The sequence below is a fragment of the Podarcis gaigeae genome (assembly GCF_964106915.1).
Source record: "Podarcis gaigeae genome assembly, chromosome: 3".
In the NCBI taxonomy this organism is placed as follows: Eukaryota; Metazoa; Chordata; class Lepidosauria; order Squamata; family Lacertidae; genus Podarcis; species Podarcis gaigeae.
Window position 1 is genome coordinate 13,332,938 of NC_139680.1, and position 25,977 is coordinate 13,358,914.

Below are 25,977 nucleotides of genomic sequence, written 5' to 3' on the forward strand. Positions count from 1 at the left end.
CTCTTTACACATGTAGATCTGATTCACATACTCCCAATGATGAGTTGTTGTTGTTGTTTTGGAAAGCCAGTAAGTTTTATTACAAGCATAGGGAACCCTTCAGATGTTGTTGAACTCCAGGTCCCATCAGCCCCTGCCATCATGAACAGTGGTTGGGGATGATGGGATCTGGAGTCTGATAGCATCACAGTTCTATAAGCAAGACATTTCCCTCCTGTATGTGATTATCCACAGCCGTTTCTGGGTATGCATACATGAGGACCGTGTAATGTGGGAACTCCTCTCTTGTGGATACAGCTGGGCAGTAGGAAATTCCAGCTCTGGGTGGAAAAAGTGCTGCTGTTTCAGGAATCCAATGATCAAATATCTGTGTTGCATTTGGCTATCTTTGGCTTTGCCTCAAGATAGCTGGGACCACTTGCATGAAGAGTTAAAGGTCTTGGGTGAATCAGCTCCTCCACTGCTTCTAGCAAGCAGCATTAACAAGCCTAGAGCAGTTCGATACAGAATAGAAAACAAGGAGGTTGCTCAGCTCAACAGCAAGCCCACTAAAAGGGCGAGAAATAAAAGAAGAAAATTAAGAGCAACCTTTGACTACCAACGTGCATAAAAATCAAAGGAACTTATGTTGGTCAAAAAGAGGGCTGGGATCTTAGGATGTCCCTAGTTGGGTTATATCTTTATTGGGACCGATTGGGATTTCAGAGTTCATTAGCTACCGAGTTATGCAACAGATGTCTAATGCAATCATGCATTTATTTTTTTAAAAAGATAAAACTATATAGCAGGCCATTGAAATGCAATTCTTTGCTACATCTGTATCCTTCATTTCCACCAAATGGTACTCAAGGTAGTGAACAGCAATAACACAACTACAGTAAAATATATTTAAAAATGCAATAGAACACAAAATAACAGCACAACCCTATATTTCTACTTAGAAGTAAATTATATTGATTTCAGTGGGGTTACTCCCAGGAAAGTGGTATAGAATGTTAGACTAAAAAACTCCAAAGCACTCTTAATAAAACAGAACAAAACAGAACGAAATAAAACAGAACTTCAGGATTCTTAATGCCAGTGTACACAATCACTATGTAGGTTAAGTGATTTCTAGTTAGTGATGTGTTTGCAAGCCACAGATTTCTAAAATACGTGGGAATGCTGGGTTTGTGTCAATGTTTAGCAAACCTCTGAAAAGAGAGGGTTTTTTTAGCTGTTCAGGGAATGCTGGGCAGCTTGCATATCAAGGCCCTGTGGCCACCCGGTTCCCTAATGTGCGAATAACTAGACAACACACAGCATATTGATTTTGGGATCAAATAAGGCCACAACTTTATTGGTTACAGATGTGAAGGTTTGGCCATAGGCATTGAGGGAAGCAACTGCATATGTGACTCCAACCTGTCCGCTGGGAGTGTTTCTAAGGGTGAAGCCAGTGGGGGTGGGGTGGGGAGAGATGCCCTCTGACTTACGTCAAATTGCAAATGGTCCTCGTTGAAGGAGTGGTATGGCCCTAGCCCCTGTTTGGGCATCGGACAGGAGCTACTCCTCCTGGATCCTTTTAACAGGATACCCTTACTCGTGGAGGGGCAGGAGGAGGCTACAACCTCCCCTCCAACCAAGACTAGGCTTACCCAATGCCCATCTGCCTTACGAAGTTGTGACGATTGCTGTGAGGTAGGCAAAAACCCAAATGGTGATGCCCATTAGCCATGTTGGAAGAATTCCTGCCCGGCCCCTGAAAATTAGGTGGCCGACATTGTCCATAGCAAGGCTGTACTGTCCGTAAAAAAAACTCCGATTTGAGGGAGGGTGAGAACTGACACAGCAAGAGAGAGGCCAAAAGCCCCCACAGGCTGGGCATTTAAACTTTGCCAAGGGCCACAATTAGCCGTTTGGTCCTGCACCCATGGGGACGCCCCCTAACTCCTGCGGCAGGAAGATGATCCGGCCTGTGATAGACAGGCTTACCAGGGAAGCCCGGGGCCCTCCCACAAAGCTGCATGCCCAATAAGGGGGCAGACTTACAGTCAATATTCTGCAGGTTCCTAGCCTGAAAAGAAGACAGTAATAGAGCTGCTTTAAAATTATATTAAGGCCTTAGTGAATGCTTTCAAAATACAAGGTTTGTGATCATTCTAGGCTCCTGGGATACAGCAGCCAGGATCGATCTTGCAGACAAACTTGATGCCATCTCCTCTGGGGTTTCTAAATCATCCAGTTTAGGGTACTTAGTGAAACAGGTACACTAAAACATACAAAAATTGAATCCAGCAGAAGTTTTCTCTAGGGCAGCTGTATAGTGTAATCAGGTTGCAAAAATAAGACAACAGTATTTGGATCCACCCTGCATGTCGTTGACTGCCTTTCAGTAAATCTGCAACCTGGGGATTTTGTTTTATCCAAGAGGCCTCTGCAACTTCCAACCTGGTAATGCAGCCTTCTGTAGAGACCCTCCAGGCTGTTGCAACATGCCACTGGTAAAGGTAAAGGGACCCCTGACCATTAGGTCCAGTTGTGGCCGACTCTGGGGTTGAGGCACTCATCTCGGTTTATTGGCCGAGGGAGCTGGCGTACAGCTTCCAGGTAATGGCCGGCATGACTAAGCTACTGGCGAACCAGAGCAGTGCACAGAAACGCCGTTTACCTTCCTGCCAGAGTGGTACCTATTGATCTACTTGCACTTTGACGTGCTTTGGAACTGCTAGGTTGGCAGGAGCAGTGACCGAGCAACGGGAGCTCACCTCGTTGTGGGGATTCAAACTACCGACTTTATGATCGGCAAGCCCTAGGCTCTGCGGTTTAACCCACAGCGCCACCTGCATCCCTATGCCACTGGCACAGTTGTGCATTTAAACTGGCCACACACCATTCTTCTTTATTAGTTCTGTGCAGGGCTCCCCCCCCCAACTCACTGGAACTCAGTTTTGGCAGCTCTCAGGTGGGTGCCATTGCCATTCAAAGAGAAAAAAAGTAAAAAGGTAAAGGACGGATGGTTAAGTCCAGTCAAAGGTGACTATGGGGTTGTGGCGCTCATCTCACTTTCAGGCCAAGGGACTGGCATTTCTCCACATACAGCTTTCTGGGTCATATGGCAAGCATGACTAAACTGCTTCTGGCACAATGGAACACTGTGATGGAAGCCAGAGAGCACGGAAACACCATTTACCTTCCCCCTGCAGTGGTACCTATTTATCTACTTGCACTAGTATGCTTTCGAACTGCTAGTCTGGCAAGAGTTGGGACAGAGCAATGGGAGCTCACCATGTTGTGGGGATTCAAACCGCCAACCTTCTGATCAGCAAGTCCAAGAGGCTCTGTGGTTTAGACCACAGCGCCACCCGCATCTCCCAGCACCACTCCCATCTAAGAGAAGGGAGGCATTCATGGTGAGTTCTGGCACCTCTTTTAGTAGAAAAATAGCACTGGTTCTGGGATTCTTCTCCCATGTTATTGCATTCTGGGGAGCAGTTCTGCAGTAGGGTGCAACAAGAGCTGGACCACTAATTGCAACCCCAAACATTTATAGTATAAAAGGTTACAGGATTTAAGCGGGAAGCTACGGGACAGCCATTGATTGGAAATGAAGCAGTGTGTCTGCTCCAAAAGTTTCACAGGTGCAAACAGTGGGATCACCAGTAACTTTTCTGATACCATCATGAGCATAAATCATCATGAATACACATTTGAAAGGATGTCTGGAGAGGCTACAAGAAGGAATTCCTGCTATGTTCACCTAGGCTTACTCATAGTGTGTTTAGGCTTGCAGTCTCAATGTGATCCATCCTGCACAGCTGTTGGGGTCAATGGGCAATTTTTGTGACCTGTGACTCTGAGACCATGTGACCTTGAGCACAGCCTTCCACTGTGTATCTCTCAAAACAGGTGTGATTCTGTAGGCGAGATTAATTGAATGATCACTGCTGCAATTAAAAATACAGTGACATTAACAAGGGCTGTCCTTGATTTATTTAAAGACAAAAACATTGTAACTATTCCAGGAGCTGCATTAACAATCCCAACCATGTCTTCTCAGAAGTAAGTCCTGTTGAATTCAGTGGGGCTTACTCCCAAGTAAGCGGGGATACGATTGCAGTGTGAATTGTTGCATGTGTAAGATATATAAATTTGGTATGATTCTGATTTTTCTTTGCAACCTAGAGGGATGTCAGGCAACGAAACCGTTTTTTATCACTATAAGGAAGTCCTGCTCATCCGCACATCCTCCCAGACTCTGATACTTTATACATTTGCAAGATGTGGACATAAAATGTGAGAACAGATACAGGCCACACTGTAACACACTGTTAGTATCCTTGAAAACACAATTCAGGGCGTAAGCATGTTAAAAGATATTGTTTCTAAAGAAGGGAGGCTTGAGGAGGAAGAAGAGGCAGTTCTTGTGATTCTCTCAACACGACAGTGAAAATATTTGGGCTGTCCAACATCCAGAAATAAGATTCCTTTCTGTTCATTTTGTTTGTTTCAAAAGGGCAGTACAGTATTGTTTTGCCAACTTTCGTACTCTCCGTACAACCTTGCCCCAACAACTATTCATTTTGGCTGCCTTTTGTGTTTTTCTTAAACTGAAAATGTACCACCTGCTCTGGAGGCATTTAACTTACTGCAAGCAAACATGATCCACAACAGGGAGGAGTGCTCTTGTTCATACTTCTTGCTCACCAGCCATGCCTTCTACTCCGTTTGCTGTTTGTTCTGATTCCATGGACTTTAAAAAAATAATAAATTATTAATTTTAACATACAAATTATAAAACGTACTACACAAATTATTACAAATACACTTTTTTGGACTTCCATCAGCACCTCTGATGATCTTCCGTCTTATCCTTTTTATGCATTACTTAATTTTATATTGTCTTTTAACTTATCATCTCCCCCTTTCCATTTTTACAATATTTCCAACAATACTCCTCACAGAACTTCTTGCAAACCTGCACACGTTGTCTGATCATCACAAATACTTTTCATATAGTTCGTAAATTTACTCCAGTCTTCGGTAAATTTCTGGTTTCGGATCCTTCCTGTTAATTTGTCTAATTCTGCATAGTCCATCAGTCCATCAACTTCATCCTCCATTCTTCAGTCGTTGGCAATTCTTCTTGCTTCCATTTCTGGGCTAATAGTATTCTAGCTGCTGTTACTGCATATAAAAAAAGCTTACATCCTTTTCTATTTATATCACTTCCCACCATTCCCAATATAAATGCTTCTGGTTTCTTTGTAAATGTATATTTCAACATTTTTTCCAACTCATTATATATCATCTCCCAAAAAACATTTCACATGTTCCGATTCCATGGACTTGAACCTGGGATCCTTTGCATAGAACGTCTGCACTGTGCTTTCTACCCACAGCTTCTCTTTCTGTTTTCTTATCACTGGTTATGTAATTTGCCACTGGCAGTCTGTGGCTAGCACTTTCCCTCCAAACCAGAAACAGAAACTTGCTTCAAGCCATCCTTTCCAATTTTGGCTTGGAAGGCGAACGCTAGTCATTGTTTGCTGGTTTGGAATCTGTACGAACTGTTCAAGCTACGCATGGTGAAGAAATCCACCTGCAGGAGGACAGCAGGAAGGGTCCTAGTTTCCTGTTCTTCTTCTCCATAGTTTGTAGGAGAACTTAGCCTATGGTCTGGTTCATATGTAAGGAAAACCATGGTTTTCTGCTGCAGGAACAAACCTATATGAGCCACACCTCTGTGTGCCTGGTGCTCCCAAGGGGAGATGGAGGACATGAATCAGAGGCTTGTGAAGACTTGTCTGTGCTACTGTGAAACTACGGTTTTCCATTATTTCCGATCAGATTTTTAAAAGAAACTCCATAATATAATAAATACAAAATTGGGAATGGTGTTCATATAATTATAATGCAAAAAACCCTGCTAAATTGATAAAAGTATAAATATTTATCTAGGTAAAGGTAAAGGGACCCCTGACCATTAGGTCCAGTCGTGGCTGACTCTGGGGTTGCGGCACTCATCTCGCTTTATTGGCCGAGGGAGCCGGCATACAGCTTCCAGGTCATGTGGCCAGCATGACTAAGCCGCTTCTGGCGAACCAGAGCAGCGCACAGAAACACCATTTACCTTCCCGCAGGAGCGGTACCTATTTATCTACTTGCACTTTGACGTGCTTTCGAACTGCTAGGTGGGCAGGAGCAGCGACCGAGCAACGGGAGCTCACCCTGTTGCAGAGATTTGAACCGCCAACCTTCTGATCGGCAAGTCCTAGGCTCTGTGGTTTAACCCACAGCACCACCCGCGTCCCTTATTTATCTAGGTGCCTGCATTTAATTTATGTCTGAACATGTTTTATGAGACTGGGACTCACTCTTTAGAAAACAATGGTGTCAAATGCAGCCTAATTTTTATAACTTCTTGTTTTGCTTGCATTTCTTTCTTTTTGCAACTTTGGCCTTTTGAGGAACATCTGGAATAGTCACTCTAACTTGAAATGTGAAGGCAAACATGAAAGCAATTTTAAAAAAGCAACTTCCCCTCCTCCTTTCTCCTTGGAAAACCTGGGAAGGAAGAGACCTTTTAATGTGATCTTGTTAGCCTTATTACAAGATCTTGCATTTCAGACCTGATTGTTCTGTTGAGGGCTAGATACTTGGCTCTGATCCAGAAAAAGCCAATTGCATTGAAACCTCATTGGAAACAAAGGGAAAAATTAGCTGTGACTCATGATTAAATTAAAACGCTGGAACTGAAGCATGGCTCTTTTTATTTGGCTTGGGGGACCATTATTTGGCTTGGGGGACTATTTTTAAGCATAAACAGGCCAGGTTCACAGGGCACATCAATCCCGCCTTACTCAAACTTATTGTCCCCCTTCCCCCAGATGTCTTGGGTCAACTGCCATTGGCCCCCAGCCAGCACGGCTTCAATCCTCAATTTTTATTTGCCCCTTGTAGGTACAGAAGCTTACTGTTCCATCTGCCACCACTGGCCATTACTGTTTCTGCAAAAGCGATATGCCACAAATACACCAAACTTAGGTTCTTAGGTTGTTCTTAAGTGCTTAAAAAGGTAAAGGGACGCCTGACCATTAGGTCCAGTCGTGACCGATTCTGGGGTTGCTGCGCTCATCTCGCTTTATTGGCCAAGGGAGCCAGCATACAGCTTCCGGGTCATGTGGCCAGCATGACTAAACCGCTTCTGGCAAACCAGAGCAGCGCACGGAAACGCCGTTTACCTTCCCACCAGAGTGGTACCTATTTATCTACTTGCACTTTGACGTGCTTTCGAACTGCTAGGTTGGCAGGAGCAGGGACTGAGCAACGGGAGCTCACCCTGTTGCGGGGATTCAAACCGCCGACCTTCTGATCAGCAAGTCCTAGTCTCTGTGGTTTAACCCACAACACCACCCACATCCCTGCTTAAGTGTTAGGTTCTACATATTCTTAATATGGTAAGTAAAATTTAGGTTTCATAATTTGAAACTGCGTGGATTTCAATTTCGCCGAAAGTCTATATTCTCTCACCCCCTCCAGCACAGACCCTGGCAGCTAATTTTCTCTGTTTCCCTAACATTTCTGCAAATACTGGTTTGATTCGTGACATCCTCCGCTATCCCCAAGAAACAGCAGATTGGCAGATTTTAGGACTTTCCATTTCTCTGTAGGTTAACAGCATACCACTTCAAAGTGGTGTCTCTTTGGGTTGGTGTTTTTTTGGTGGGGGGTGGGGGGTAGTTAATGAGAACATATGTGCTCAATAGCCGGGATGCATTTTGACAAACAGCACTTTTCGCGATGTGTAGTACAAATGTGTTGTAACCTGGCTGCTCAAGCCCACTGTTTTTCCACTAGCTTTCTGAAATGGTTCGTCCAGTTGTGATATAACACTAACATGCTCAGAGCTCTCACCTGATCAGAGTGTCGGTAAAAGGCCCTCTAAGAGAGATGTAGGAAGCTTGTCTTGTTGTTTTATTCTCTCCCACCCCACCCCCTCTATTTTTTCTGTGCACTGCTCAATTACAGTATAATTGAATATTATTCTGTGTTTGTCCATTATCTCTGTTGAGCGCTCTCGAAAAAGATTCCGTTCACTCCAAAAAGCGTAGAGCTAAGATAAAAGTCTTGCAACAGTGAGCAATGGAGCCTCCTCTCCCCACTTTTAAATTCTTTATGGTGCTTCTCTTCTCCCCTTTGGTCTGGACAACACAGCCTTTTTCTTTAACCCCCAGTCTTTAGACTTTGCAGGCTCCCTGCCCCCATCCCACCCCGGTCTACTTTTGGCGTCTCTTATTAGATAATGTAGACAGCAAGCATATGTTTTTTTAAATGATCCCAAGTAAGTCATTTTTGTTATTGTTGCTGCAAAATAATTCAATAGCATTCCACTACTGGTTGTGTCTTTTCTGCATTTATTCCAGGGGCTCTTGAGGGGTTTGCTAGTATCTTTCAAACTGATTAATTCACAGAAATGAACGAGAAGAGAAATTACTTCTTTCCCCAAGGAAGTACAAACGCTAGCCTCTCTCCTCCCTTCACAACACACATTTCCCCATCTCCTGAGAATCCAGTACCCTAAAGAATTCATTATGGTAGGCCCCATTCCCTGGGGATTAACATATTTTACCAACTGGAGTCTATCTTATATGAAACACATGGCTACAATTAGTTATGATGTTTTCATTCAGTTTATTGGTGGCTGTAAAGATAAAAAATGCAAATGTTTCCTGGGTAGCGTCTTAGGAATAAATTAAGGCTGATGGGAGTACAGGGGTACCTCGGTGTCAGGGAACTGCCATCGGAACGAGAGGAGGAGGCGAGGCTCCACGACGATGCTGGAGAGGGGCCAAGTAGGGAGAGAGGCAGGTCTCCTGTTGGGGAAGAAAATCAGCGCAACACCAGGGATGGAGGGGGGCCAATGGGGGAAGCAGAGAGCAGGCTCAGAGACTCTTCACTGGACACCAGCGGGGAGAGCACAGGTCCTCCGCTACCCATGCCCTCCCTGCGCAGAAGACTTCCGCGCAGGGAGAGTAGGAGGAGACTGGGCGTCAAACAACTTTTATGTTGGAAAAGGTTGAAGAAACGCCCACTGTCGGATTCTGCCAGCGACTGAACAGCCACGAAGTGAGGGGCTGTCCAGCCAGGAAAGTTTTAACCAGGCCACCTAGCCAGGAGTGGCGGCAACTTACGCACGAGCAACCCCATATAACCATTACACTCGGGTTACAGACGCTTCAGGTTACAGACTCCACTAACCCAGAAATAGTACCTTGGGTTAAGAACTTTGCTTCAGGATGAGAACAGAAATCGTGCAGTGGTGGCAGGGCGGCAGCGGGAGGCTCCATTAGCTAAAGTGGGGCTTCAGGTTAAGAACAGTTTCAGGTTAAGAACAGACCTCCGGAAGAATTACGGTAAGTTCTTAACCCGAGGTAAAGTAAAGGTAAAGGGATCCCTGACCATTAGGTCCAGTCGTGGCTGACTCTGGGGTTGTGGTGCTCATCTCGCTTTATTGGCCGAGGGAGCCGGCATACAGCTTCCGGGTCATGTGGCCAGCATGACTAAGCCACTTCTGGCAAACCAGAGCAGTGCATGGAAACACCGTTTACCTTCCCGCCAGAGTGGTACCTATTTATGTACCTGCACTTTGACGTGCTTTCGAACTGCTAGGTTGACAGGAGCAGGGACTGAGCAACAGGAGCTCACCCCGTCGCGGGGTTTCGAACCGCCGACCTTCTGATCGGCAAGTCCTAGGCTCTGTGGTTTAAACCACAGTAAAAATCCTCTAGTTCAAGCCAGTCAGGTTTACACAGCAATCTGTAGCTCTCTCTTTAGTGAGTGTGCAGCCGGTTTGCTTGCCCGACAAATAGGAAGGCCATCGGATGATTGTCCCTAATCCAGTTTGCTTGCAGAAGCAGTTGACAGACAGCTGGAAAATCCCACCCACCCCTCATATATTTTTGTACTTTTCTCTGTGTATGTGTGTAAATAATATGTCTTTCACCCATAGCAACCATGACAGGGTTTTATAAATGAAGCATTGTTGTGATTGTTTGAACAACGTTTAAATTTTAATCCACTTCCTGAAACTTCTTTTTAGTGCAGCAATAAAGAACAAAGCAACAATGTGTTAAGTTTTCTTTTCGCCAACACATTGCTACTATGAACCTGTTCATCTTGGGCACTTGAAAAGCTTAACTGTGATTAAGCCTTTGATTTCTTTTTCTTTTTTAAAAAGAACAGATTAAATAGGTGCTTGTACTGTATTTTCTTTGAGAGTTTGGAATGCCCCTTTCTCCCTTTCACAGTCTTAGGGGAACTCCTAAATTTGCCGAACTACAGAAATAAAAATTTAAAAAAATCAGGGGGGAGCATAAACTCTGTGTTGTTGTTGTTGTTATTTTGGGGGGATGAACTAGGAATGACACCACAAAACAGACCAATAAGGTCTGAGCCATGGAATCCTGCCAGAATGTTTCCCCAACCCTTTCATAGATTAAAATAGCTTTGTGTTGCATACAGATGTCAGTTTAAGAAAATTATTTAATGCAATTGTGCCTTCCTTAATGGTTTTAAAATTTTTTTAAAATGGATTTTTTTATCCAGTCCTTCAGGTGTGTGATTAATTCTGGCTTCTCTCACCAGCCAATACACTTTTTTTGCCCCAAACGTTGAAACAAATTAGTAACCAAAGCAAGATAGGCGGCCTCTTGAATTTTGAGACGGTATCTCATGCTTTACTCCCATGAACTTGGCAGATAGAAATGAAAGTTTTTATAACCTTGAAGTAAGTGTATGGGAAAATGCGGCCGAGAAAGACACAGCGTGAGGTTTAGGGGTTGTTTTGTTTTTTATAAAAAGACAAACCATTCAAAACACACCCACCCGCCCCTCCTCCTCCTCCTCATAGGAGCACATATAACTCTTCAATATCCTTGAAGAGCTGTGGACTAGAAAATAAATGTAAGATGAAAAATACATTACTTTGTGCCCACAAAAGTATTTAAGAAAGTAATTAACAATTAGTTGGAATGCAACAGGAAATGGAAGGAAGCTTGTTCCCTCATCTCTTTCCCCCGAAGACCAGCAAGTTTTAATTATTGTTATTTTTATTTACACTAATTGTCTGGAGCTGTTTGGAAAGGATGGAGGAATGGGAAAGAATTGAAACCCGAGGTGCCATTTCCGTCTTCTTCACATAGCACACAGGTCTCGGCTGCTGCTGATGTGATACTGGGCACCTCTTCCTAAAGTGCTTGCAAAAGCTGCAAGCTTGTCGGATGAGATTTAGAAGCCTGATGTTGCAAATTAAGGAAGCATCTTAGTTGTTGACCAGAGAGGAAAGGAAGTGTTTCATACAGCCTGTAGACATCTATATCTCTTCCTGCCTGAGATTGTAAAGTAAAGGCAGGGCTGGCTTACACATCATACAAACGTTAACAGCCCTGCTGGACCAGGTGGAAGGCCTGTCATGTCCAGCAGTGAAAATGGAACCCAGCAGCTTTAAAGTGAGATGATCAAACAAACAAAAAAGGTGGAATCCCAGGTCGTTTCCAGATGACCTGCTCATTGAACATGTCGTCGTTGCACAAATCTTGTAGAGTGGTTGGCTGTTCAATGGGCATTCATTCAGATTTGATCGGAGGGAGATTAGACAATATCCCTACTTTCAGGTACATTCTCCTGGCAATTTGTTGTTGTTTAGTCGTTTAGTGTCCGATTCTTTGTGACCCCATGGACCAGAGCACGCCAGGCACTCCTGTCTTCCACTGCCTCCTGTAGTTTGGTCAAACTCATGCTGGTAGCTTCGAGAACACTGTCCAACCATCTCATCCTCTGTTGTCCCCTTCTCCTTGTGCCCTGAATCTTTCCCAACCTCAGGGTCTTTTCCAGGGAGTCTTCTCTTCTCATGAGGTGGCCAAAGTATTGGAGCCTCAGCTTCAGGATCTGTCCTTCCAGTGAGCACTCAGGGCTGATTTCCTTAAGAATGGATAGGTTTGATCTTCTTGCACAATTTACTGCAAAAAGTCCATTTAGACGTTCAGCGGGGAAGCAGCTGTGTTGGGCAAAAGCGCCGATTCCATACACCCTGGGCAATATATGGCAGCAGAAGATTTTGCAAACAATTTACACACCTGTTTTTCCTGCTTGACCCCTTGTGAAGGATGAAATCCCAAATGTTGATAACCTCTAAGCAGAATATAGCTGGAATCATGCAGTGACTGGGAGCAGGTGGGAACTGGGTTGTAGAAAATGTGACAATCTTAAAGCCGGCAATAGTCATGTGGTTTATTTTAGTTGAACGATTGGTGAAGTTTGCTTTAGTGGGAAGATAAGATCTGACTTGTGGGGCATCTTATGATAGTTGTGGTTATAATGGGTGGTGTAAGATCCTTGTCTACGAAGGCGGAAGCTCCATTTGATCTTTGGTAATGAAAAGTGCACCATTCCAGGGGAAAATAAGTGTGTTTCAGCTCGAATGTTGTGAAATAACCCCACCTATCTCTGTTGAGTGTACTTTAGAAACATGTTGTTCGTAGATGGTGGCTGTAATTTTCTCTCCTTTTGCAGCGTGTTTATGGTTTATTTGCTTCTAGCAGTGTGTTTATGGAAGCTGTGTCTGCTCACAGACAGCAAGGCTGGAAAACCTCAAATATCTGTTTGAAAATGCCATTTTTATTTGCCTGAAATTCAGCTCTATGCAGGGTTGGCTCTTAACCATTGAAGGTGATTTCTAAATCGTTTGCAGTTGTTTTTGTTGTTGTTGTTTTTGTTTTTGTTGTTGTTTTTGTTTTTAAAGCAATCTTATTTTACAGTCTTATTTGCAGACTGTCATCTTTTGGCTTCTTCCCTTTCACACTGTTATGGTGCTGTGTATGGTGCTGTGTACCGAGGATGTACAAAACAGGCAACTCCCGCCAGGTCATGCCAGCTAGAATAGACAAACTGTGTGGCAGGGATGTCTGCCCCCTTGCCTGTTGCATCTCCCTCCATAAGTAATGGGGGCAGGAGTCTTCCTGCAGCCAGGGACATAATTCAGTTATGTTTCATGGCTGCGTTTGCAAGGACCTGGTCACTGTCAGACTTCATTAACTAGATGATAAGAGAAGCCATTTCACTTTCACTCACATTCCCCCCAAATCTGTATCTCCCTCTGGCCATGTTTGTGATTTGCCTGTTCTCTGCAGAGCCTTAAATTAAGCGAATATTGAACTGCACATGGGAACTATTATCATTTGTCAATTGCATAACCATGCTTTGTCATAGAAACTTGACAAGAGGAGCCAGTCCTGTTCTGTTCTGTTGCTGCCAAACGATGGAGACGATGTGCTTTGGTGACTGTGCTTACCCTCTCTCTCTCCTTTTCCTTTACAAATGATAACAATGCATTAAAAAATGTGTCCACGCTGTGAAAACAACTGCATTATAGAATCAGAAATGGTTGTGAGGGAAAGATTGCTGGTGGCAGTCAACCAAACTGTTTTGGTCTATAAGGACATCACACCCTCCAAAATTTTCCTAATGAAAATAGGGGCGTAAATACATTTATAACAACAGCAGCAGCAGCAGCAACAACAACAATTTATTACTTATACCTCACCCATCTGGCCGGGCCTCCCCAGCCACCCTGGACATCTTCCAACAGGATATTATAAACACAATAAAACTTCAAACATTAAAAACTTCCCTAAACAGGCTTGCTTTCAGATGTCTTCTAAAAGTCAGATAGTTTATTTCCTTGACATCTGGTGGGAGGGCGTTCCACAGGGCGGGCGCCACTACTGAGAAGGCCCTCTGCCTGGTTCCCTGTAAGCTCACTTCTCACAGTGAGGGACCCGCCAGAAGGCCCTCGGAGCTGGACCTCAGTGTCTGGGCTGAACGATGGGGGTGGAGACGCTCCTTCTAATTTACATTTCAAAATATTCATTTAAACAACCTTAAATCAATGACTTCCCTTCTTCTTTTTCCGTGTTCATTTTGCACACCATACATCTCTGCATATTTTACATGCGCTAAACCATTCAGTATCCCATAGTTACAGCCATCAAAACTTATTTACACTGTTGAATTTATCTTAATGCTACCAGCGTTTTTTAAAGTACATAATTTTCATCTATATATTCAATAAATACTTTCCAGTCTTCTTTAAACATACATTCTTCTTGTTCTCTTATTCTGTATGTTAAATCTGCAAGCTGCGCGTATTCCATCAGTTTAAGTTCTCATTCTTCTTTGGTTGGGACCTCGCTCGTTTTCCATTTTTGGTCTAGAAAAACACAGGCTGCAGTAGTGGCATACAAAAATAACCTTTTTTGACATCTGAGAATTTCCATCTGAATTATCCCAAACAAAATGGACTCTGTTTTGGGGTTGTTGTTTTTTGGAAAGGTACTTTTAAACCTTTTTTTCAATTTATTATATATCATTTCCCAATACTCTTTTACCCTTGTACAAGTCCACCACACATAATAAAACGTACCCTCAACTTCATTACAACTCCAGCACTTATCTTATTTGGACTTGTACTGTATAAGTCTTCCTTGGAGGTTTTCAAACAGAGGTTGGATGGCCATGGATGCTGTAGTTGAGGTTCCTGCATTGCAGGGGGCTGGACTAGATGATCCTCGGCATTTCTTCCCATGCTACAATACAATGATTCATTGTTCATGGATCCAGGAAGAAATAAAAAAAATACTAAGTATATCATACAGTAAAAGGCCAGAGGCATTCCTTTTAGGAATTTTAAATGATGATATTCCAAAAGACAAAACTAATTTTTTCTTATACGCGACGTCTGCAGCAAGAATCCTGGTGGCTAAGTATTGGAAAGGGAATCAGTTACCCACTAGGGGAGAGTGGCTATGTAAGCTTTCAGAATACTTAGAATTAGCCAAATTGACAGATATAATAAGACAAAAACCAAAAAGTGAAGTAAAAAAAGAATGGGTGCCTAAATGAATACCTTAAAAGTCAAGGTTCGAGGACAGAAATCTGGCTGAGTCTGGAATAACCTTGTGAAGTGAAAGGACAAGAAAGAGTGATTTATATTTAGATGTTAGGATAGAGATGATAAGGAAAACAGGAAGACACAATGAGAGATAAAGGAGGTGCTGTAGGATTGGTCAATGTTTGTTTTTTTAGTGTTTATATTATTAACTTGTAAGATATGGATTTTTTGGTTTTTTGAATGTTAGATTTTGTGTTTTGTGTATTGTTATTTTTTGATATATTTTGTGTTGTTTTTTGGGAAAATAGTAATAAAATGTGTGTGTGTGTGTGTGTGTGTGTGTGTGTGTGTGTAATTAATTGTTGTGGGAGATATGAACCTCTTGACAATCCTCTCCATGGGATTTGGTGTTTCTTTAGTCTAGTCTTCCTCAACATGGTGCCCTCTAGATGTTGTTGGGACTCCATTTCCCATCAGCTCCAGCACATATAGCCATAATAGTCAAGAGCCTAACACTATTTGGAGGGCACTGGGTTGGGGATGGCTGCAGTGGCCCACAGTGACACAGGAGGCTGCATTATGCCATGTTAGACCATGGGCCCATTTAACTCATTATTGTCTTGACTGAAAGGTAGTGGCTTTCTGGGGTATAATATAGGGGATACTCTCAGCCCTGCCTGAAGATTGAGCTGGGTATTGAACCTTGAGACCATGGGGGGAAATTATGTACACTTGAAAACGTTGGCAGCATTAAGATGAATTCAACAGTGTAAATAAGTTTTTATGGATGTGGCAATGGAATACTGAATGGTTTAGTTTTTGTAAAATATGCAGGGATTTATGGTATTGTACTGGGACGCGGGTGGTGCTGTTGGTTAAACCACAGAGCCTAGGACTTGCCGATCAGAAGGTCGGCGGTTTGAATCCCCCAACGGGGTGAGCTCCCGTTGCTCAGTCCCTGCTCATGCCAATCTAGCAGTTTGAAAGCACGTCAAAGTACAAGTAGATAAAGAGGTACCACTCTGGTGGGAAGGTAAACGGCATTTCCATGTGCTGCTCTGGTTCGCCAGAAGCGGCTTGGTCATGCTGGCCACATGACCCGGAAGCTGTATGCCGGCTCCCTTGGCCAGTAAAGCGAGATGAGCACTGCAACCCCAGAGTTGGCCACGACTGGACCTAATGGTCAGGGGTCCCTTTACCTTTACTATGGTATTGTAAAATGAACCATGGAAAGAGAAGAAGGAGTGCCCTACCTGGGTGGATGGAGCAGCCAAGTAATTTCGTTGTCCCCAAGAGGGGGCAATGACAATAAAGATATTATTAATAATAATAATAATAATAATAATAATAATAATAATAACAACAACAATAATATTTTCAGGATGTTTAAATGCGTATTTTAACTTGTAAAACAGAATAATTAATAAAAATTATATAAATGAAAAAAGAGAACCTGGGACCTTCTACATGCTGAGCCTGTGAGCTCGTTCTGCCCTTCTGCTTCATTGCTAGCTATTTCGTGCTGATTTTGTGGAAGCTGAAGCTGAAGCATTTGCCACACATGATAGTGGGGAAAGGGGGGGGGAATCGTGGAGTGTGAAATGTGGTCCACCATCCTGCAATTTCATTTTGCCTCTTCTGTGGTTGTGCACAACCACGGCAATGCACTGCTGTGGACCTCCATGCCGTTTTATCTTGGCTCGGAGATGCTTCTGGCTCTGGGCGAGGAGCTGTGGAAGAGTGCTTAAAGCTCACATCTCCCTGTTGCCAAGGCAACAGGGTGATGCTTGCTCTCTTTCAGTGTCACGCTGCAAGACTTCAGCACAGGAGAGAGAGCGCTGCTCTCAGGCAAAGTGCACTTGTCTTGCTTCCAGCCCTGTGCTGCAAGGCTGCAGTGCAGCACAGGGACAGAGGGAGATGGGTATTCTTGTTGCATCTCTGAAAGGAGCCTGTTCATCCTGTTTGGCAGCCTCTGAAAGGGGGCTGCAAAGCTCCAGGATGTAATTTGACTAAGTCCCAGCTTTCTGTGCTATTACAGTATTATTATTTTGGACAGCGAAGGATGCACTCCAATTATTGCTTTGGGCATGTGCTACTCAACTAAGTTTGGGAGTACCTAACTTGGATGAAGCTGGCTTTTGAACACTCCGTGAAAATGAAACTGGGGTACAGTTTGAATTCATGTGCTTTTTATTTTATTTTTACATTTACATTCCGCCTTTCTCCCAAGGAGCTCAAGGCACGGATCACAATATGCCATCCTGCCCATTTTATTTTCACAACAGCCCAGTGATGCAGGTTAGGCTGAGAGACTGTGACTAGCCCAAGATCCTTCAGTGAGCTTCATTGCTGGGTGTGAATTTGAACCCTGCTCTCCCAGGCCGCAGCCCAGATGCTTAGCTAGCCAGTGTGGTGTAGTGGTTAAGAGCTGTGGACTCGTGATCTGGTGAACCGGGTTCGCTTCCCCGCTCCTCCATATGCAGCTGCTGGGTGACCTTGGGCTAGTCACACTTCTTGGAAGTCTCTCAGCCCCACTCACCTCACAGAGTGTTTATTGTGGGGGAGGAAGGGAAAGGAGAATGTTAGCCGCTTTGAGACTCCTTCAGGTAGTGATAAAGCAGGATATCAAATCCAAACTCTTCTTCTTCATTAATGGTGCTGAATACTAGCAAGTTGCATGGGAGTTTGTGGTCAAAACAAACAAAATTGAGATGTGAGGAGCTGGGCAGAGAAATGGACAGGTAAAAGGCTCACAAACATCAGCTTGGAGCTGAAGCGGAAGGTGACGTCATATGTGTGGAGGCAGGTTAATGTGTCTGTAGCGGTCATGTCTTTGCGCCTCCCCACTGAAAAAGCAAGCAAGACTTGGACTGTGATGCAAAGGGACGCTTTGTCCACACTGCACTCACCCAATCTACAGCTAGTCCTAGGAGGAAAGTTCCCATTGCTTCCTGCAGAGGCATCCCGGGAAAAAATTACAATTTCAGGGGTGGCGATAGTGACTGAGGATTTTCAGTGGGACTGCCGTGTTGGGGAAAAAGTTAATCCCTTCCTCGTGGACTAAAATGCTGGTCCTGCTTTCTCCCCATCCCCTGCTATTGTTATAGCAAAGGACTGAACATGCACACTCTCAACATCTCTTTTCAGGCTGTTAGACCTGCATGGAGCAATGTGAAATGTTGGCGGACTTCAGATCAAATTACGTTTTAAGGACGCCCTAAAATCTTGGGACACCAGCCTGCCCTCATCTCATTTATTTTATTAGGTTTAAGTGCATGCTTAACTCCTGTTGCAATCAGCGATTAAACCTTGGATTGTGCCCTTGGCTATCACTTGATGTCATTAATGGGGAGATGCCCAAGTTGTGTGTTTTGAACAGCGCCGTAAATATCAATTGTGGAAATGCAATTTAATTTAGAGTGCTGTGAACTTCGCCATGCCACATTTTTCACCGCTTCTTGTTTCTTTTCTTTTCTTTTTCATAGACAAAAGAGCTGTTCTTCACAGCGAGCGCTTCTAAGATGTGAACTTGATTGAAAAGGTAGGTATCCTCTCATGTAATCTAACTGAAAACTTGCAGTGTACTGAGAAATGGTAGGATCTGGTACATGGAAGGGGAAATAAAAATGGGCTTCTTTCTCAGAGGTTTAATTGGGGGCTGTTAGGAACGGTTGAAACCAAGCTGTCTCTGAATACACAGAATACAAAGCTGCCCTATTTCTGTAGTAACTACTGTCTTTTATTTTTAATTTATTTAATCATTTTTTCAATACAAACAACAACTGCAAAAGGCACAACAAAAACCACAATAACACAATGTGACAATTCAGATTTGAGTACTGAAATACCTATGACTACACCTTTTTAACAATATTTCCCCACCTCTTCTCTCCCTACTTCCCACTACTGTCTGTCTTATCACTTAAATATTCCTTCCAGATTTCTTCATATTTATCCATTCTTAATTTGCGCCGACATGCAATTCATTTGTATGTAGCTACTCTGTCCATATTATCAATCCATGTGCTCAATGGTTTCTTTTTGCAGCTCTTCCAACTTATCAAAGCAAGTTTTTTTGATTCTAATATGGCACGGTACATCCAATTTTTTTGACCCCTTTTAATCTCCCACGTTTCCGGAATATAATTGGGGGCTGTTAGGAATGGTTGAAACCAACATTCTCTGCTTTCCTTGCTCCTCTGTCTCTGAATACACAGAATACGAAGCTGCCCTATTTCTGTATGTTTTGCAGCTGTAGCAAAGGGAGGGGAGAATGTTTGGTTCTCCAGCTGTTGAACTACAGCTCTCTTCAGTCATAACTACTGTCTGTGCTGACTAGGCTTGATGGGAGATGTAGTTCAGCAGCATCTTCAGGGGCAACCTCCCCCAAATCTCCTGTAGCTAGTTTTGTACCTTATTGGATGAGGCATCAGCTGCTTTTTAAAAGTAAATTGTGGATGTGCAGCTCTGCCTCCCCTCCCAGATTGTCTCCCCTGTGCCTGCAGTTTGTCAACTTAAAATTGGGACCCGTTTGTGTGTGTGTGTGTGTGTGTGTGTGTGTGTGTAGGCAGGCAGGCAGGCAGGCAGGCAGATAGGGAATCCTTTGCATTTCTGTTCCAAATCAGACTTCCTGCACTTGTTTGCACTGCAGCGGGGAGCTCCAATTTGAGTTCCACAATCTGAATCAGAATTGTGGCAGGGGGAAAAAGGTTTAAGCCCCGCTCCCTGGTCCCGATCCAGATTGGTTCCCCTAAACCTGCATTTTATTTATTTATTTATTTATTTATTTATTTATTTATTTATTTATTTATTTATTTATTTAAGTAATCAAGAAAAGTGCGTGTGCCCAGCTCTTCAAGTTTGGCTTCTTACAGATTGTGCTTCACACACAATTCACCACCATGCATTTCAACCCTGGTTAAGAATTAGGTTTTGCCACTCAGTGGGATTTGACAGCCTGAGGCAGTGAAGGTTTTGTAGGTAGTGGCCTGGTTCTCATGTCACACTAAACTGTGGTTTGAAACAAACTATGGTTCACTGAGCATGAGTACTATGCCGGTGCATGATGCTTAAAAGTTCTTGCAGTGTTCCTTCTCCACTCTTACTGCCATCATGCCGCAGATGAAACAAACCAGAGACTGGCTTGGCCTGTTGTCCGAACCCTGGCTCCCGGTTTGTTTCTCTCCAAACAGTGAAAAGTAATCGAGGTTTGTTCTTGGCTTTTTGCTTGCGATTTTCTTGGAGGCTGGTGGGAAGCATATTACAGGCCCAAGATGACACCGCAAGCCAGACTCTGGCTTGTTTCATTTGTGGCATAACAACAACAGGAGGATGGGAGGTGCACCATGGGAAATTTTTGAGCAGGAATTGATACCCATTCACATTCAACTATAGTTGGGGTTTTTTAATGCTATGGTTTAATGTGACGTGCAGACCTTGGACCAGTGTGTGGGTTTGAGTAGGTTTTCATTTATATGTATATAAATATAAAACATGCCAGAATAGAACAGCATCTCATTAGTATTTTAGATGTTTACTGAATTTGATGTGCCTAGCAGGAACGAAGTCTGCGTACTGGGGATTTAAAAGAAGAGATGGCAGGGGGGGAAGGATTCATCAGTCCAAAGAATGTAGCTGGATTTTGCATGCTTGTCGCCAAATGAGACTCGAGGTGTCTACATAAGGTTCAGAATAATTCTGTGTTACAGAATGACGGAGCAGTTTAGTTGCTGAAGGATGCTTCTGGCAATTTCTGTAATGTAAGGGCAATTTGTGTCTGTTGTACAAATTCCATCTGATTTCTGTCAATCAGGCCTGTGTGATTTGGTACTCATCAAGCCAACAAACCAGCCCATCGGCAATGAAAGGTGGCCCAGCAATAATTAGATATACCTATAAGTTTTGCCACATACCTGATACTGCCCAAACACCTGGGAAGCTGGTGTTTGGCTCAGTAGATCCTAGGTTGTGTATGTGTAGACAGGGGTTTGCAGAAGGTAACTTTTTAATTTTACTTTACTTTTAGGGTTTTTAAAAATAATATTATTTAAATTTAGTTTTGGGAGTGACTACAGCTCTCCTAAAATCTCTCTCTCTCTTGTTTTCTCATTTCTAAATGGTGACAGCTGACTCTTCAGTAACTCCCTTTCATTAGAAATGAAACATGTCCAGCAGACAGAAAAAGCATGGAAATGTAGGAATGTTAAGGACAGTAGGAAAGGATATTTTGGATAAGTATTATGCTTCCTTCACTCACACCAATATAGTTGGAAGCTAGTCTGCAGATTTCTTTGAATCTCTTAGTTAAGATTATTTCCTGATGTCCCCTTTAATCCCTCTTAAAAGAATAAAGACACAAGAGTCTTTCTGACTAAAGTAACAAAAAGTTGACTCACATTTCAGTTCCCAATTTGATCCCTGAAAGGCAGGCTTTACATAGTAGTTACATAAAGAGTGAGCTCATCTCAAACAGAGACTAAACTCATGTGCTGCTGGCTGAGAGTCAGCAGACAGCAAAATAACATTAAGATGACAAAATGGCTGCAGGAGAGCAGCATGGCAGCAAAATAACAGCAAGACAAGTGAGCAAGTGAAGCAAGGAAATCAAGACGGAGAAAATGGCTGCAGGACTCGGCTCTTTTATGGAGTCAACCAGAGCCACGCCTATCTAGGGACGCTGGTGGCACTGTGGTCTAAACCACTGAGCCTCTTGGGCTTGCTGATCAGAAGGTCAGCGGTTTGAATCCCCGTGATGGGGTGAGCTCCCGTTGCTGTACCAGCTCCTGCCAACCTAGCAGTTCGAAAGCATACCAGTGCAAGTAGATAAAGAGGTACCGCTGCGGTGGGAAGGTAAACAGCGTTTGCATGCACTCTGGTTTCCGTCACAGTGTTCTGTTGCACCAGAAGCAGTTTAGTCATGCTGGCCACATGACCTGGAAAGCTGCCTGTGGACAAACGCCGGCTCTCTCGACCTGAAAGTGCGCCGCAACCCCATAGTTACCTTTGATTGGACTTAACCATCCAGGGGTCCTTTACCTTTACCTACGCCCATCTCCCAGCTCACATGCAGGGGGAGGATGCTTCAGACCTGTGGAACAGGAAGTTACACTGACTGGAGTAACATCCCCCTTCCTGTGCCCGCTCTAGGGAAACAAGGAATGTTGATTTGACTGTACCAATGGATTACATCCCACAGGAAGAATTCTCTTGCTGGTAGCCAGCAGGAGTCTGTGGACAGTCACTGCATGTCCTAAAAGGCATTGGTGGATGATAGGGATTGCCTATCTAAGGAGATATTCAGGCCCTGGCAGGGGTGGTGGTGGAAATCATGCCTTCCCTTGGAACCTTCTAAAATGATAGACATAAAAAAATATGTTTGCGGTGGGGAGGGGGGCAAAGCCTATCATTTGATCACCACTCTCTGGTATGACAAGATGGCAGCTTAAGGGGTCTTAGTGTGAGGGGGAAACTGGCAGATTGCAGAAAAGCTGGAAAGTACCATGCACTGGCAGAACACACCAGTGGTTTAAGCCAGTGGTTCTCTTTTTCCCCCATCATTTTTATTAACTTTTCCGTTTTGCATTTTAGAATATTCATTTAAACAACCTTAAAATATCAATGACTTCCCTTCTTCTCTTTCCATGGTTCATTTTGTATAACATAAATCCCTGCATATTTTATATAAACTAGCCGGTGCAAGTAAATAAAGAGGTACCACTGCGGCAGGAAGGTAAATTCAGAAGTCCATTATTACATAAATCAAAACTTATTTAGACTGTTGAATTTATCTTAATGCTGCCCACGTTTTCAAATATACACAAGTTTCCCTCCATATAATTAATAAACATTTTCCAGTCTTCTTTAAATGTATGTTCTTCTTGTTCTCTTATTCTATATGTTAGGTCTGCAAGCTGTGCATATTCCATCAGTTTAAGTTGCCATTCTGAAGCCAGTGGTTCTCAAAGGGGGTGGGAGGAGAGGATGGCAAATGTGGCAGGAAGATTCAGGGACAATCAAAGAAACATTTAAACATATCAGTGTAGTATCATATCATATTGCATTGTATCAAAAATATTTTTTTCAGGAGGGGATATGCAACAACAAACACACCTCTCTTTGAGAGCATTGTCTAGTCCAGTGTTTCCCAACCTTGTGCCTCCAGATGTTTTTGGCCTACAACTCCCATCATCCCTAGCTAGCAAGACCAGTGGTCAGGGATGATGGGAGTTGTAGGCCAAAAACATCTGGAGGCACAAGGTTGGGAAACACTGGTCTAGTCTTCTACAGTTCTCCCCGACATATTGTTACAAACAGGGATTTTCAACTCTGAAAGGAGTTGATCTGAAAAGAGACTGGCTTCTTTGTGTCAATGAGGAGATGAGAGTTTGTTTTTCTCTGTTCACATCTAATATAAAAGCAAAAGCAAAATCACAACTTGTGTTCGTATACATGCTTAAGGTACATATGCAAGAGGCTTGTTTAGTAGTATATTTTGGGAGCAATTTTTGTTCTTAGCTAGTTGCATTGTTTTATAATTTCTGGATGTTCCGTGATCATATTATAAAATAGTTGCGTTCTTTCTTATAAACCAAGCACTCTGCTAGGAGTTTTTTATTTTTATTTTTCCAGTGTATTTCTTTTTTTCTTTTTTTAAATATATCTTTATTAATTTAAAATAAATACATTTATGAAAAACAGACGTACATACAAGTAAATAAACATACAATCAAACACGCTTTGCTCAGGTACTGTGTTTTGGCTCTTTGTTGCATCCTCCGAGCCCTCCAGTTCTTCTCCACTAGAGGCGGGAGCTCCTTCCTCCGCTGAGGAAGTGCTGCTTCCCACAATCTTTGGGGGCTCTCTGTAATCCAGCTGCCTTTCCACCTCTTGCCACTGAGCTGATGGCAGTTCCCTGACAGAGGGGGTCAGGCTGTGCCTTGGCCAAAGGCCTGGTGGAACAGCTCTGTCCTGCAGGCCCTGCGGAAAGATGTCAAATCCCGCAGGGCCCTAGTCTCTTGTGACAGAGCGTTCCACCAGATCAGGGCCACGGCTGAAAAAGCCCTGGCTCTGGTTGAGGCCAGCCTAACCTCTCTGTGGTCTGGGATCTCCAATATGTTTTTGTTTGAAGACCGTCAGGTCCTCCGTGGGACATACCAGGAGAGGCGGTCCCATAGGTACGAGGGTCCTAAAATCAAACAAAAATCAAAAGCTGTCTTAAAAACAAAAGAGCAGCCTAGTAAAACTTGAGGAGGAAGCAGTGAAACGCAGAGGCGAAAGTGTCTCAAAAAAGGCTGGGTTTGGAACAGAGGATCTGATTTGGGAAGCAAACTGCCGGGCCTTCTGTGTGGAGAGGAGCAGCAAGCAGCTTTTGCAGTGGGCCTCCCCACCCCCCAGCCAGCCAGTGCCTCCAACTGGGTGCTGCCAAGATGTGGCATTATCAAGCAAAGCCCTCTGGCAGGACTTTCTCTGTGTCTGTTGCAATGCCGTCTGATGCGTTTGCAATGCCAGTTGGCCAGCAGGAATGCCCATCGCTGTGATTCTTCCTTAATCTGGTTATGAATTCGCTCTCTCTTCTACTTTCTTTCTTCTTCTTTTTTTTTAAAAAAAATATTCTTCTCGGTCTGGTTTTGCAAGCACTTTCCTTCAGTGCAACTGTAGATGTAATTGGGGCTGAGCCAAAAGTGTGCAATGTCTTGTGAAAAACTTTTGCTCCCCAGTGAATTGTACCCCTCACCCTGTTGTGTGTGTGTGTTTTATTGTCTTGTTAGCTCTATTTATAGCCTGAGTGGCATTAAAATGGATCTCAGTGTTGCAGGATGCAGTGCACACATAGCAGTGTTCCAGTTAAATAAACCTATTTAATCAAATTAACAATAAGAGCAGTATGAGAGCTTATCCCTTCCCACTATGTAAAGGTAAAGGACCCCTGGACGGTTAAGTCCAGTCAAAGGCAATTATGGAGTGCGGTGCTCATCTCGCTTTTCAGGCTGAGGGAGCCGGCGTTTGTCCACAGACAGATTTCTGGGTCATGTGGCCAGCAGGACTAAACTGCTTCTGGAGCAACAAGGCACTGTGATGAGTGCCAGGGCACACACAAACGTCGTTTACTTTCCCGCTGCAGTGATACCTAATTATCTACTTGCACTGGCGTGCTTTTGAACGTTGAATGTTGGCAGGAGCTGGGACAGAGCAGGGATTCGAACTGCCAACTTTCCGATCGGCAAGCCCAAGGGGCTCAGTGGTTTAGACCACAGCGCCACCCGCATCTCCCTCCCACTATGTAACCAGGGCTTCCCTGCCTGGTGAGCTCTTCACTCTGATGCATTTAGAGCTCTTCCCATCCTCAGAGCCCTTCTGAGATCTATTTATTTAAGCAGTCTTACTTCCCTATTAATCCCTTTATCATCAGGTGGGCAATTAGCCTCTCTTCGTCAGTTAAACCCCTCCCCTTGATTTGCCACTGGGGTGGCTAGACCTCAGATTGCTGCCTTTTCCTTCCTCTCTAGCTGTGCCTAAGTCACCGTGGTGAAGTTTGCCCACAGCCTAATTCCTGTTTCTCCCACTCCTTCTTTCCCTTTGCTTCCTCCCTCCCTGGAACCCCCTCTAAATATACTACATCTTTATCCTCTGGATGGTTAATCTTCCCTTCTTCTCCAGCGAGGAGACTTCCCCAAGCAAGCTATCTCATAAAACAAGCGGTTAGTGCTCTGCATACTAATGAACCTTTTGCATATAAACTGATTTTTTTTTTAACACCCTGAATAGAAAATCCACACTGCAGAAGTCTCACCTCTAGATCTAAGGAAACAAAGAGAGTTAGAGTGGTACCTTGGTTCTCAAACTTAATCCATTCCGGGAGTCCGTTCGACTCCCGCAACCATTCAAAAACCAAGGCTGGCTTCTGATTGGCTGCAAGAGCTTCCTGCACTCAAGCAGAAACTGTGTTGGATGTTCAGCTTCTGAAAAATGTTCGCAAAGCAGAACACTGACTTCTGGGTTTGCGGCATTCGGGAGCCAATTTGTTCGGCAACTAAGCCATTCGGGAACCA

At 43.7% G+C, this 25,977-nt stretch overlaps 1 protein-coding gene across 8 annotated transcripts in view; it reads left to right on the forward strand.

Annotated features, from left to right (window-relative positions):
* PLCB4 (phospholipase C beta 4) overlaps positions 1 to 25,977 on the forward strand; it is a 665,275-nt gene that overhangs the window by 4,828 nt on the left and 634,470 nt on the right. For all 8 annotated transcript variants that reach the window (XM_083730054.1, XM_083730046.1, XM_083730047.1 and 5 more), the window contains exon 2: positions 18,415 to 18,470. The gene's annotated coding sequence lies outside the window, so the exon portion shown is untranslated. The remainder of the gene's footprint in view (positions 1 to 18,414; positions 18,471 to 25,977) is intronic.